At 33.8% G+C, this 13,214-nt stretch overlaps 1 protein-coding gene across 1 annotated transcript in view; it reads left to right on the top strand.

Annotated features, from left to right (window-relative positions):
• The window catches only part of tsnax (translin-associated factor X), a 120,634-nt gene extending 108,269 nt beyond the window's left edge, over window positions 1-12,365 (top strand). Inside the window, exons 8-9 of the transcript XR_010012440.1 lie at window positions 10,918-11,004; window positions 12,078-12,365. The gene's annotated coding sequence lies outside the window, so the exon portion shown is untranslated. The remainder of the gene's footprint in view (window positions 1-10,917; window positions 11,005-12,077) is intronic.
• The last annotated feature ends 849 nt before the right edge of the window (window positions 12,366-13,214 follow it).

Below are 13,214 nucleotides of genomic sequence, written 5' to 3'. Positions count from 1 at the left end.
AAGATAGACAAGGCATTGGCGGTAGGCATAGCAAGTATTTTAAGGAAAAGTTAAAATAAAACCTATTTGATTCTTTGGCTTACGATAATTGTAGGTCTAATAAAGAGTAAAGAGGCATGCATTGTTTTGTCTGTTAAAAAAAACATCAAACACATACACCCACACATCACTCCACCACTACTCATACACTTACACTTATTTATGTTAGTGTTTTAAAGCCAACATCATGATTAATGATGGCTAAATATAAATTTATATTTTAAAATAATTGTATTATGAAACAAATAAACGAGAAACTTAGTTTTTTCTTTACAGGACAATACACACACACACACCCCTCTCCCCAATCCCACACCCACCAAACCACAGACCCCCACCCCACACACCTCTCCCTACCCCCGCCTCATCAATCATGATTGACTAGTAATATTGAATGACAGAAATGGGGTCACACAGACACATAAGTTATATAAGCTAGTGTTTTAAAGTATGCATCATTGATTAATGCTAACTAAATATAAATGTGTATTTTAAATTAAATGTTTAATAAACAAATACATTAGAAACTTTTAGTTTTCTTCACAGGCCAACACAACATCATAAACACATCCACACACCCCAACACCTCAAGGGCTCATCTGGTTAGGGCACCTCATAGTTTCTAACATCAAAAGTCAATTAGGTGCGATGTCTCTATATATGTTAATGTTTAAGGTTTAGTTTTAAGGCTAAGGGTTATCTTTACTACAAAGGATTTGCAGATATACACCTCACCCCACAAATGGTGGGCACAAACACATTTCCAAAGGTTTACGAAACCCCATATCACACAGACTGCTAAATCTTTTTAGATATTTTACAGTTACACCGGTTGTTAGTTCTTGTGTTCGTGAAACCAAACTGGTTTTTGCACCAAGGAGAAAAAGATATGTCAAAGTATATGGCAACGGTATTGCAACCACTTTAAGGATGTTAAAATAACCTATTTGATTCTCGGGGGTGGTTATGACGATTGTGGATAAACAAAAGACTATCACTGCCCACCCCTGTTTTGTTTGTTAAGAGAAACAACAACACAGTCACTTACACATCCCGCATCACTCCACCGCAACTCAGACACAAACGCGATTTAAGTTAGCGTCTTAAAGCAAAACATCATTGATTATTGCTAACTAAATAAAAAAGTATATTTTTATTAATGTATAATAAAACAAATACATTAGAAACTTTTAGTTTTCTTCACAGGCCAACACAACATCATAACACACCCACACACCTCACACCTCAAGGGCTTATCTGGTTAGGTCTCTAACATCAAAAGATTTTATGGCTTTCCCAATGCTGTGACAATGTCTGTATATAGTATTTAAGCATTCACACACAGTTGGGTTTCTAAGACAAAGCTTTAAATGTCTACCGCATGTGTAAATCAGATACTTTTGAGATATTCTACAGATACAACAAACTGTAGTTCCAGCGTTCATGAAACAAATTTGACTTTTGATCCAAGAAAGAAGAGATATGTCAATGCATATGGCAGCCGGAATTGCGACCACTTTAAGGAAGTTAAAATTAACCTATTTGATTTTCGGGGGCTTATGATGGGTTGAATAAAGAGTATCACGGCATACCCTGTTTTGTCTGTTAAAGAAACATCAACCACATTCACTTACACCTCTCGCATCACTCCACCACTACTCAGACACAAAAGCGCTTTAAGTTAGTGTCTTAAAGCAAACATAATTTGATTAATGATAACTAAATATAAAATTATATTTTAAATTAAATGTATAATAAAACAAATAAATGAGATTCTTAGTTTTTCTTCACAGACCAACACAACAATCATAAACACACACACACACACACACACACACACATTCACACCCCACACACAAACGCACCTATAGCCACCGTTCCTAAGACACTAAAACTACATTTTCCTAAGACTGAAGACATTTTTTAACCAAGCGATTTTATTTTTTGTGAATGGCAAAATACATTAAGATAAGATAAGACTTTATGACCCCCTTTAGGGAAATTAACTTGTTACAGCGGTATGAAGACAGGAAAAAATTGAAAGAATTACAACTAAGAAAAAATATTGCACACATAGTGTGTAGTTGTTTACTCTAAAAAAACATCTAACAATAATATATACATTACAAAATATTGCACACATAGTGTGTAGTTATTTACTCTAAAAAATATCTAACAATAATATATTCATTCGAAATATGCAAATATATTAGGTTATTGCACTTTTTGTAAATAAATACATATTGCACTTGTTATTACACCATGACAGCTTGGCTATCATACTCCTTTCTCCCACCTCCTCTATAGGTTCTGAGATTTAGCAAGTGATTGTGCTGTCAAATTTAGTTTTATACAATGTGGATAAAGGTTCCACATACATTTTCTTATTAGCTTATTAACCTACAAAACTACACACTAGATAATTACTTAATCACAAAATGAAAAAGTTACCAAATACATTTTTATACATGTATAACACATATATACTTTATAATACACCTATAGCTGTATTGCTAAACCACTAATTACACTTAAAACAATTACAACTTAAAATACAAATGAAATCTTGCTTGTTGCCCCAAAACTTTTCCAGTCTTTGTTCGAATGTGGATGGTGCATCCGTCCTTCATATCTATTGCATTCAAACTCTGGACCCCACTCTCTCCCACAATTTCTGTTCTGCTCTTCCATCTTTCTTCAAAGATCAACTAAAAACTTTCTTCTTCACAGCTCATTACTTTTCTTCATCCATCTTTTACTCTTTTTTATGTTTTCCTCTTCTTCATATACCTATCATAAGTATCATTGTGAAAAAGTTATATAAATAGAGTTATTTAATATTATTATTATTATTGTTGTAGTATTTAAGATGCTTTAACTTGCTGTTTTTGCATTAAAGTAGTTAGCTTGCTACACATTTGTACAGCGTTTTGTGTAAAAAATAATATTATGTTAATCATTAACCAGTTTCACACAAGGTTTTTCCCAACTACACTTTCTTAAAGCGATGCAGCCATAAATTTCGCCTGTAGTTATCAACATATTTGTTTGGGTCTAATCATGTTGTAAGAAGGTGTGATGCTAATGAGGTGGCTGGGTAGGTAATACATTTACATAAGTCATTGTTTTTTGTTGTTATTGTTCTTTTCTTGGTACAGGAAAGATTTAAGATTCTTGTCCATTGTAATCACTAATGCTATAGAATGGTGCATAATATAAGGTTATAATTTATTCCTTTAACATAAGAGCACACATTTTCCTGCATACATCAAAATGAGAAACATTAATGCTGGCACAGTTATACTTTTAACTTTTAACATATTCTTCACAACACAGCAGTAGTACAAGCCAAAGTATGAAAAGTCACACAGGATCACTATTTAAAGTGACAAAACTCTTAACTCAGTACATGCATCACATATGTTGTTTAATTATTGTAGTTAATTATTGTTCACTACATATACTAGGTTATCAATAATGCTGTGAAGTTTTTTTTTGTTAAGTCCATTGCACTTGGTTATTATTATTGTTTATAAATATTAAAAACTTAGATTTATAATCATCCATAGTATTACAGAATTGACACAGAATGTTGTAGAAGAAAGGCCTTTAAGTTTAAATGTCTTAAATAATTATTTAAATGTTTTTACATCAACCGATAAATGTCGGTGAAAAAATGGTCGGTTAAAATGTATTGTTCATATAATTATGTATAGTTAGTAATTAACAAGACTGTCTGACCTTGTAATTCTGACTTTGTAAAGCATCATCTATTGTTTTTAACTAAATAAGTTTATCATGTCTAGAATCTTGCTTGAAATAAAAAAGATTATGGTGAAATACATGATTGTAACTGTAAGATTAACAAAAAAAGAAAAGAAAAAAAAGCATATTTACACCTCAAACTCAAGAAGGGAAATGTCTAAACATTCACTTATACTGTTCTGTCTACAAAACAGATGGCAAACTTTGTTAGCTCAATAATATGATGCACAAGACTTTAGTATTCTTCAAAAGAATGTAAAGACTCATTTCTCAATTTCATTTGTTGTTTGATATAATTTTTTTAGAAGTTGGAAGGTTTTCAATTTGGGCTCATCATTAAATATAATTGGTTTCTAAATAAAATGTGTTTGTATTGACACAATAAAAAATCCTATTAAATCGCAATACATAACGTATTAGTCCATAGATATGTTTTAAACTGTGTTACGAGAAATAATGAAAATACTGCTCAGTCTAATTCTTGAAATGCCGGATTAATCTGAAGTTATGTTTATTTTAGACATACATTTTTACACACAGACAAGGTGAGCATTTTCAACACCCTGCGTCATGTATATTTTAATAGCTGCATCTTAGTAGATTTTACTCAAACAATGCAGCACTATATTAATATTATAAATATTTTACATTATATAATTCATTTAATTCAACATCAATGATTGATTACCATAAACAAAGTCGCAAAAATTGACAGACAACATTTTTGTACAACTTTTTTAATTGTTTTGCTCAATTAATGGAAATGCATTTACACTTAAACAGTATAGTGGAAAAATTGTCTTTTAACCAGCGTGTTTGTAAAGTCTCACTTACTACACAAAAGTAAAAATGGAAATGGAAAACAAATAAAAGTCACAGTGTAAAGTCAAAATAAATATCTTTCAAACTTTTTTCTGAAGTCTTGCAGAAAAAATAAAAAGTAAAAGTGTAAGAGAAACACTCGCTGAAGGTGGACTGTAGTTCTCCTCCTGAACTTCTTTCACCTAAGACAAAAATTAAAAAATAACATTATAAGTTAGTAATTATGAAGTTTACGTAGAGCTCAGAATGTTATGTTACATATTATCATTTAATTTTACTTTCTCAAGGTTTGCTCAAAGGTCGCTTAATAAAGCACATTTATATATGAAAGACCCAAGACTACATCCTAATACAGATTTATTTTCTAGTGGCAATATGAGCTTTCATGATCATGAGACAAAAGAAGTATTTTAGAACCAACATGTTAAGTCTACATTCATTAAAAATAACATGTTATCACTATTAACATAACTACATAACATTAATTCTGCGATGCTAACAGATGCTAATTTGGCGCCTTGTGTGTAGAAAGTTAAACAACTTTGTAAATATTAATAACTGGCACGGTAATGTAATTTCTTAAAAATGATAACACTTACCATAAAACAGTCCCCTTTAGCCAAAGCATGTCCTCAACAACCGAAAAACTTTGTGGTGAGAAGATCAGCACCTACTTGCTATGCACTCCGTGTGTGAAACAACATGTCCGGACTTGCCAGCCAATCAATCGCATTGCGCATGCGTGGAATGTATAGTAAAAACTTACTAATAGTTTTAAGTTTTGCTTTGCTTCAATCCAAGAAATAAAAAAACATAGTCAATTTTACTTGGTATTTAGAAAATTTACGAATGTATTTAATGACAAATAGTTACAAAGAAACACCAAGTAACACAATAAATTATATGTGAAATTCTTACGTAGCAAGACTGTACTAAAATATTCTTGTATAAATCTGTTGATGCATGCTCAATAATCCAGGTACACAAATAGACTGAAGAAGTTATTCGGATTGAGTGACGAAACGTATCTCTACTACAAACTTGTGTCCAGATTAACTGATTCAACTTTGTGGATTCTTGTATAAAGTACTTTTTAAAGTACTTTTTCTTGTTTCATATACCCTATCATTCATGGCGCATGTGTTGAAAATGCTCACCTTGTCTGTGTGTAAAAATGTATGTCTAAAATAAACATAACTTCAGATTAATCCGGCATTTCAAGAATTAGACTGAGCAGTATTTTCATTATTTCTCGTAACACAGTTTAAAACATATCTATGGACTAATACGTTATGTATTGCGATTTAATAGGATTTTTTATTGTGTCAATACAAACACATTTTATTTAGAAACCAATTATATTTAATGATGAGCCCAAATTGAAAACCTTCCAACTTCTAAAAAAATTATATCAAACAACAAATGAAATTGAGAAATGAGTCTTTACATTCTTTTGAAGAATACTAAAGTCTTGTGCATCATATTATTGAGCTAACAAAGTTTGCCATCTGTTTTGTAGACAGAACAGTATAAGTGAATGTTTAGACATTTCCCTTCTTGAGTTTGAGGTGTAAATATGCTTTTTTTTCTTTTCTTTTTTTGTTAATCTTACAGTTACAATCATGTATTTCACCATAATCTTTTTTATTTCAAGCAAGATTCTAGACATGATAAACTTATTTAGTTAAAAACAATAGATGATGCTTTACAAAGTCAGAATTACAAGGTCAGACAGTCTTGTTAATTACTAACTATACATAATTATATGAACAATACATTTTAACCGACCATTTTTTCACCGACATTTATCGGTTGATGTAAAAACATTTAAATAATTATTTAAGACATTTAAACTTAAAGGCCTTTCTTCTACAACATTCTGTGTCAATTCTGTAATACTATGGATGATTATAAATCTAAGTTTTTAATATTTATAAACAATAATAATAACCAAGTGCAATGGACTTAACAAAAAAAAACTTCACAGCATTATTGATAACCTAGTATATGTAGTGAACAATAATTAACTACAATAATTAAACAACATATGTGATGCATGTACTGAGTTAAGAGTTTTGTCACTTTAAATAGTGATCCTGTGTGACTTTTCATACTTTGGCTTGTACTACTGCTGTGTTGTGAAGAATATGTTAAAAGTTAAAAGTATAACTGTGCCAGCATTAATGTTTCTCATTTTGATGTATGCAGGAAAATGTGTGCTCTTATGTTAAAGGAATAAATTATAACCTTATATTATGCACCATTCTATAGCATTAGTGATTACAATGGACAAGAATCTTAAATCTTTCCTGTACCAAGAAAAGAACAATAACAACAAAAAACAATGACTTATGTAAATGTATTACCTACCCAGCCACCTCATTAGCATCACACCTTCTTACAACATGATTAGACCCAAACAAATATGTTGATAACTACAGGCGAAATTTATGGCTGCATCGCTTTAAGAAAGTGTAGTTGGGAAAAACCTTGTGTGAAACTGGTTAATGATTAACATAATATTATTTTTTACACAAAACGCTGTACAAATGTGTAGCAAGCTAACTACTTTAATGCAAAAACAGCAAGTTAAAGCATCTTAAATACTACAACAATAATAATAATAATATTAAATAACTCTATTTATATAACTTTTTCACAATGATACTTATGATAGGTATATGAAGAAGAGGAAAACATAAAAAAGAGTAAAAGATGGATGAAGAAAAGTAATGAGCTGTGAAGAAGAAAGTTTTTAGTTGATCTTTGAAGAAAGATGGAAGAGCAGAACAGAAATTGTGGGAGAGAGTGGGGTCCAGAGTTTGAATGCAATAGATATGAAGGACGGATGCACCATCCACATTCGAACAAAGACTGGAAAAGTTTTGGGGCAACAAGCAAGATTTCATTTGTATTTTAAGTTGTAATTGTTTTAAGTGTAATTAGTGGTTTAGCAATACAGCTATAGGTGTATTATAAAGTATATATGTGTTATACATGTATAAAAATGTATTTGGTAACTTTTTCATTTTGTGATTAAGTAATTATCTAGTGTGTAGTTTTGTAGGTTAATAAGCTAATAAGAAAATGTATGTGGAACCTTTATCCACATTGTATAAAACTAAATTTGACAGCACAATCACTTGCTAAATCTCAGAACCTATAGAGGAGGTGGGAGAAAGGAGTATGATAGCCAAGCTGTCATGGTGTAATAACAAGTGCAATATGTATTTATTTACAAAAAGTGCAATAACCTAATATATTTGCATATTTCGAATGAATATATTATTGTTAGATATTTTTTAGAGTAAATAACTACACACTATGTGTGCAATATTTTGTAATGTATATATTATTGTTAGATGTTTTTTTAGAGTAAACAACTACACACTATGTGTGCAATATTTTTTCTTAGTTGTAATTCTTTCAATTTTTTCCTGTCTTCATACCGCTGTAACAAGTTAATTTCCCTAAAGGGGGTCATAAAGTCTTATCTTATCTTAATGTATTTTGCCATTCACAAAAAATAAAATCGCTTGGTTAAAAAATGTCTTCAGTCTTAGGAAAATGTAGTTTTAGTGTCTTAGGAACGGTGGCTATAGGTGCGTTTGTGTGTGGGGTGTGAATGTGTGTGTGTGTGTGTGTGTGTGTGTGTTTATGATTGTTGTGTTGGTCTGTGAAGAAAAACTAAGAATCTCATTTATTTGTTTTATTATACATTTAATTTAAAATATAATTTTATATTTAGTTATCATTAATCAAATTATGTTTGCTTTAAGACACTAACTTAAAGCGCTTTTGTGTCTGAGTAGTGGTGGAGTGATGCGAGAGGTGTAAGTGAATGTGGTTGATGTTTCTTTAACAGACAAAACAGGGTATGCCGTGATACTCTTTATTCAACCCATCATAAGCCCCCGAAAATCAAATAGGTTAATTTTAACTTCCTTAAAGTGGTCGCAATTCCGGCTGCCATATGCATTGACATATCTCTTCTTTCTTGGAGCAAAAGTCAAATTTGTTTCATGAACGCTGGAACTACAGTTTGTTGTATCTGTAGAATATCTCAAAAGTATCTGATTTACACATGCGGTAGACATTTAAAGCTTTGTCTTAGAAACCCAACTGTGTGTGAATGCTTAAATACTATATACAGACATTGTCACAGCATTGGGAAAGCCATAAAATCTTTTGATGTTAGAGACCTAACCAGATAAGCCCTTGAGGTGTGAGGTGTGTGGGTGTGTTATGATGTTGTGTTGGCCTGTGAAGAAAACTAAAAGTTTCTAATGTATTTGTTTTATTATACATTAATAAAAATATACTTTTTTATTTAGTTAGCAATAATCAATGATGTTTTGCTTTAAGACGCTAACTTAAATCGCGTTTGTGTCTGAGTTGCGGTGGAGTGATGCGGGATGTGTAAGTGACTGTGTTGTTGTTTCTCTTAACAAACAAAACAGGGGTGGGCAGTGATAGTCTTTTGTTTATCCACAATCGTCATAACCACCCCCGAGAATCAAATAGGTTATTTTAACATCCTTAAAGTGGTTGCAATACCGTTGCCATATACTTTGACATATCTTTTTCTCCTTGGTGCAAAAACCAGTTTGGTTTCACGAACACAAGAACTAACAACCGGTGTAACTGTAAAATATCTAAAAAGATTTAGCAGTCTGTGTGATATGGGGTTTCGTAAACCTTTGGAAATGTGTTTGTGCCCACCATTTGTGGGGTGAGGTGTATATCTGCAAATCCTTTGTAGTAAAGATAACCCTTAGCCTTAAAACTAAACCTTAAACATTAACATATATAGAGACATCGCACCTAATTGACTTTTGATGTTAGAAACTATGAGGTGCCCTAACCAGATGAGCCCTTGAGGTGTTGGGGTGTGTGGATGTGTTTATGATGTTGTGTTGGCCTGTGAAGAAAACTAAAAGTTTCTAATGTATTTGTTTATTAAACATTTAATTTAAAATACACATTTATATTTAGTTAGCATTAATCAATGATGCATACTTTAAAACACTAGCTTATATAACTTATGTGTCTGTGTGACCCCATTTCTGTCATTCAATATTACTAGTCAATCATGATTGATGAGGCGGGGGTAGGGAGAGGTGTGTGGGGTGGGGGTCTGTGGTTTGGTGGGTGTGGGATTGGGGAGAGGGGTGTGTGTGTGTGTATTGTCCTGTAAAGAAAAAACTAAGTTTCTCGTTTATTTGTTTCATAATACAATTATTTTAAAATATAAATTTATATTTAGCCATCATTAATCATGATGTTGGCTTTAAAACACTAACATAAATAAGTGTAAGTGTATGAGTAGTGGTGGAGTGATGTGTGGGTGTATGTGTTTGATGTTTTTTTTAACAGACAAAACAATGCATGCCTCTTTACTCTTTATTAGACCTACAATTATCGTAAGCCAAAGAATCAAATAGGTTTTATTTTAACTTTTCCTTAAAATACTTGCTATGCCTACCGCCAATGCCTTGTCTATCTTTTTCTCCTTGGTACAAAAACCAAATTGGTTTCACGAACACTAGGTCTAACAACAGTGTTGCTGTAAAATACTAAAAATGTGTCTGATTTACACATACGGTAGCCATTTTAAAGCTTTTCTCTTAGAAACCCAACAGTGTACGGCTGCTTAAACACTATATACAGACATTGTTACAAAATGTGGTTTGTCATAAAACAATTGTTGTTAAAAAACCTAGGTTTGTGTTTGTGTGTGTGTGTGTGTGTGTGTGTGTGTGGGTGGGGTTGGGAGGGATGGGTGGGTGGGGGTCTGAGGGAGGGGTCTGAGGGACCCATGGCTTGTCAGTCAACATGACCTGTCAATCAAACTAGCCTGACTCTCACAGAGGTGGGGGCAAGGGGTCATAAATCAAGGGTCATAAATCATATTTTGACAGGTAGTGCATTATATATACTACTAACATATGACTGCACAACATGGATCAGGCTATAAAGTTATTCTTATTTTCTGTGTTCCACAGAAAATCTTAGCATTAAACCGCTGTCCTCTGCCACTTCTCCTGCTCGACTGCTTCAGGACCTCCTGCAGCACTCTGGCAGTGAAGTGGATCCTGGCCACAATTGTTTGGCTATTATTCATGAATCTTCTAGTATTAGGCCAGATTGGTCACCTACTCCTCTGCAAGAGGGGATACACATCTTTGTAGATGGTTCATGTTCCAAATCAAATGACTCCACTTTCATTTGTGGATATGCTGTATGTAAATTACCAAATATTGTGGTTGAGGCTTCTTCTCTTCCTTATAGGTCTGCACAGGCAGCTGAACTTGTCGCACTGACACGAGCCTGCACTATTTTTTCTGGACAGGCTGTGACCATTTACACAGATTCAAGGTATGTGTATGTGGTTGCACATAAGTTTGGAAAATATGATCAGAAAGAGGATTTGTTTTTGCAGATGGTAAGCCCATTGCTAATTCACAGTTAGTTTCTGACCTCATTTAGGCCTGTACTCTGCCTTCATTTTTATCTACTGTCAAAGTCAAGGGCCATGACCCGTCCAATTCTGAAATTGCCAAAGGCAATGCTCTAGTTGATGCTGCAGCCACACAGGCTGCTCAGGATCTACTGATTGCAGATAATCTCTCCTTTTCTTCTGCTGATACGTTTACCCCAATGGAGCATCCACTTTTTGGATATTACCTACCTGCAAGCACACCCTACACAAGATGATTTGACCTTTTGGGCCAAACATAACTGTTTTCCTGGCTCTGATGGCATTATTCATGATTCAAACGCGATCGCGTGTTGCATTACCTTACTCTGTTATGCCATTCCTCGTGCGACACTTTTATGGAGTGTTTCAACGTGTCAAAGAGGGGTGTAGTAGGCCATCTTGTGGACAGTTTAAGTATTTACTTGTCATTGTGGATAGATTTTCCAAATGGGTTGAAACCTTTCCCACTGCTACAGAAAAGGCTAAGACTGTGGTGAAAATATTGACACAGGAAATCTTCCCTAGATATGGACTTCCTATATGTATTGACAGTGACCATACATACATAAATGGACAGTGACCATTTACTTCTAGGGTTACTCAGAAGTTATGTAAATACCTGCAGGTCAATTGGCATTTTCACATTCCTTATCATTCTCAACCATCTGGGGTGGTAGAAAGAATGATTAAAGAAAGATTAACTAAGGCCATGCTAGAGACATGTAAAAATTGGGTTGATTTGTTACCTGCTGTGTTAGCTGAAATCAGAATGACTCTAAGTTCGACCACTAAACTCTCTCCATTCGAGGTCATCTTTGGCAAACCATTTCCTTGTCCGTTGGTGAAGGGAACAAACAAACTTTTCTCTGCAGGTGATCTGGATATGCTGACCTGTGCTATGCTGCAGCGTTGATTGAAAAATTGTTTAATATACATACTAAAGTTTCTGTCTCTCTGCCTATTCCATCAGATAACCCAACACACCCATATCAACCTGGTGATTTAGTTTTGGTGAAGTCTCTAAATCCTAGGAAGGTTGGAGAAGCTGCTTTGGGACCGTCCACTACAGTGCTTGCTGTGACGCAGACAGGGGTTTTGACAGATTCACAGATTCAGTGGATACAAGATTCAAGTGGTGCCCAAAAGACTCTTCGGCACCACTGTGCCCAACTCAGCCTGCGGGACGTGCTGCGCATGCTGTTGAGACTGGGGACAAGAATACTGACAACTGTGATTCTGATAATGATAATGATTTAAATATTGCCTCTTTGTTTGAATAATTGTTTTTTCTTTCATATTTTAGTGCATACACATAACACATTCACCTACACAGTCTAGCTAGACCACACATATATATATTTTATTTTTAGAAAAGTTTTATGTATGATAGAATAATTGTATCTTTATTATTAAGTATGGACTTCATTTTTAGATTTTTTTAAACCTATATGCTTCCCTAAAGCCACCTTAGCAACCTTGGCTTTAATAACTGTCCTTATTATTATCCCTGCTTTATGGATAAGCAGAGGAGAGCTTAACCCCTCTTTCTATATTAATGAAACCATGGGTAATGATTCCTTTAGAGCTTGTTTAAAATGCCCATGTTTGAAAAGATCCCTTGGAGAGTCAAATAGTTACTATTAATGGCACAAAATATAAACGCCACCCTATAGGCCACACCTCGTGTGCAGTAAATGTTACCATCTCAGGTACCGGGTGGGCCTGGGTAACCAATGCATCAGGCATGATAACTGGAGCTCCTGATGTAGAGGTTACCCCAGCCTTTAGAATCTCCACTGCTATGTGGGTTTGTGGAAATAATGTCCACTTACGTCCAGACAATACCTTTGTGAGTATTAGCAAAAGCAAGATGCACAACTGGCCATGTGGTTCAACTGGCCATGGTAATGCCAGGAGTTTCTGTTTATCGTGCTATTAAAATTATACCCCATAAAGTCAAACGTTCAACAGATGACAGTATGCCTCCAGGTTTCAATGGCTACCGCCTCACTGACCCCTGGACAACTCCAGGTGAAAGTATAGGCTTATCAATCTTTCCAAATATAGGTGTCACCTGGACAGTGCGCAAAATTAATGCTGTAACATG

This window comes from Trichomycterus rosablanca, chromosome 5 (assembly GCF_030014385.1).
Source record: "Trichomycterus rosablanca isolate fTriRos1 chromosome 5, fTriRos1.hap1, whole genome shotgun sequence".
Lineage (NCBI taxonomy): Eukaryota > Metazoa > Chordata > Actinopteri > Siluriformes > Trichomycteridae > Trichomycterus > Trichomycterus rosablanca.
The sequence above is the reverse complement of the archived record's forward strand: the minus strand, read 5'-3'. Positions and strand labels throughout refer to the sequence as shown.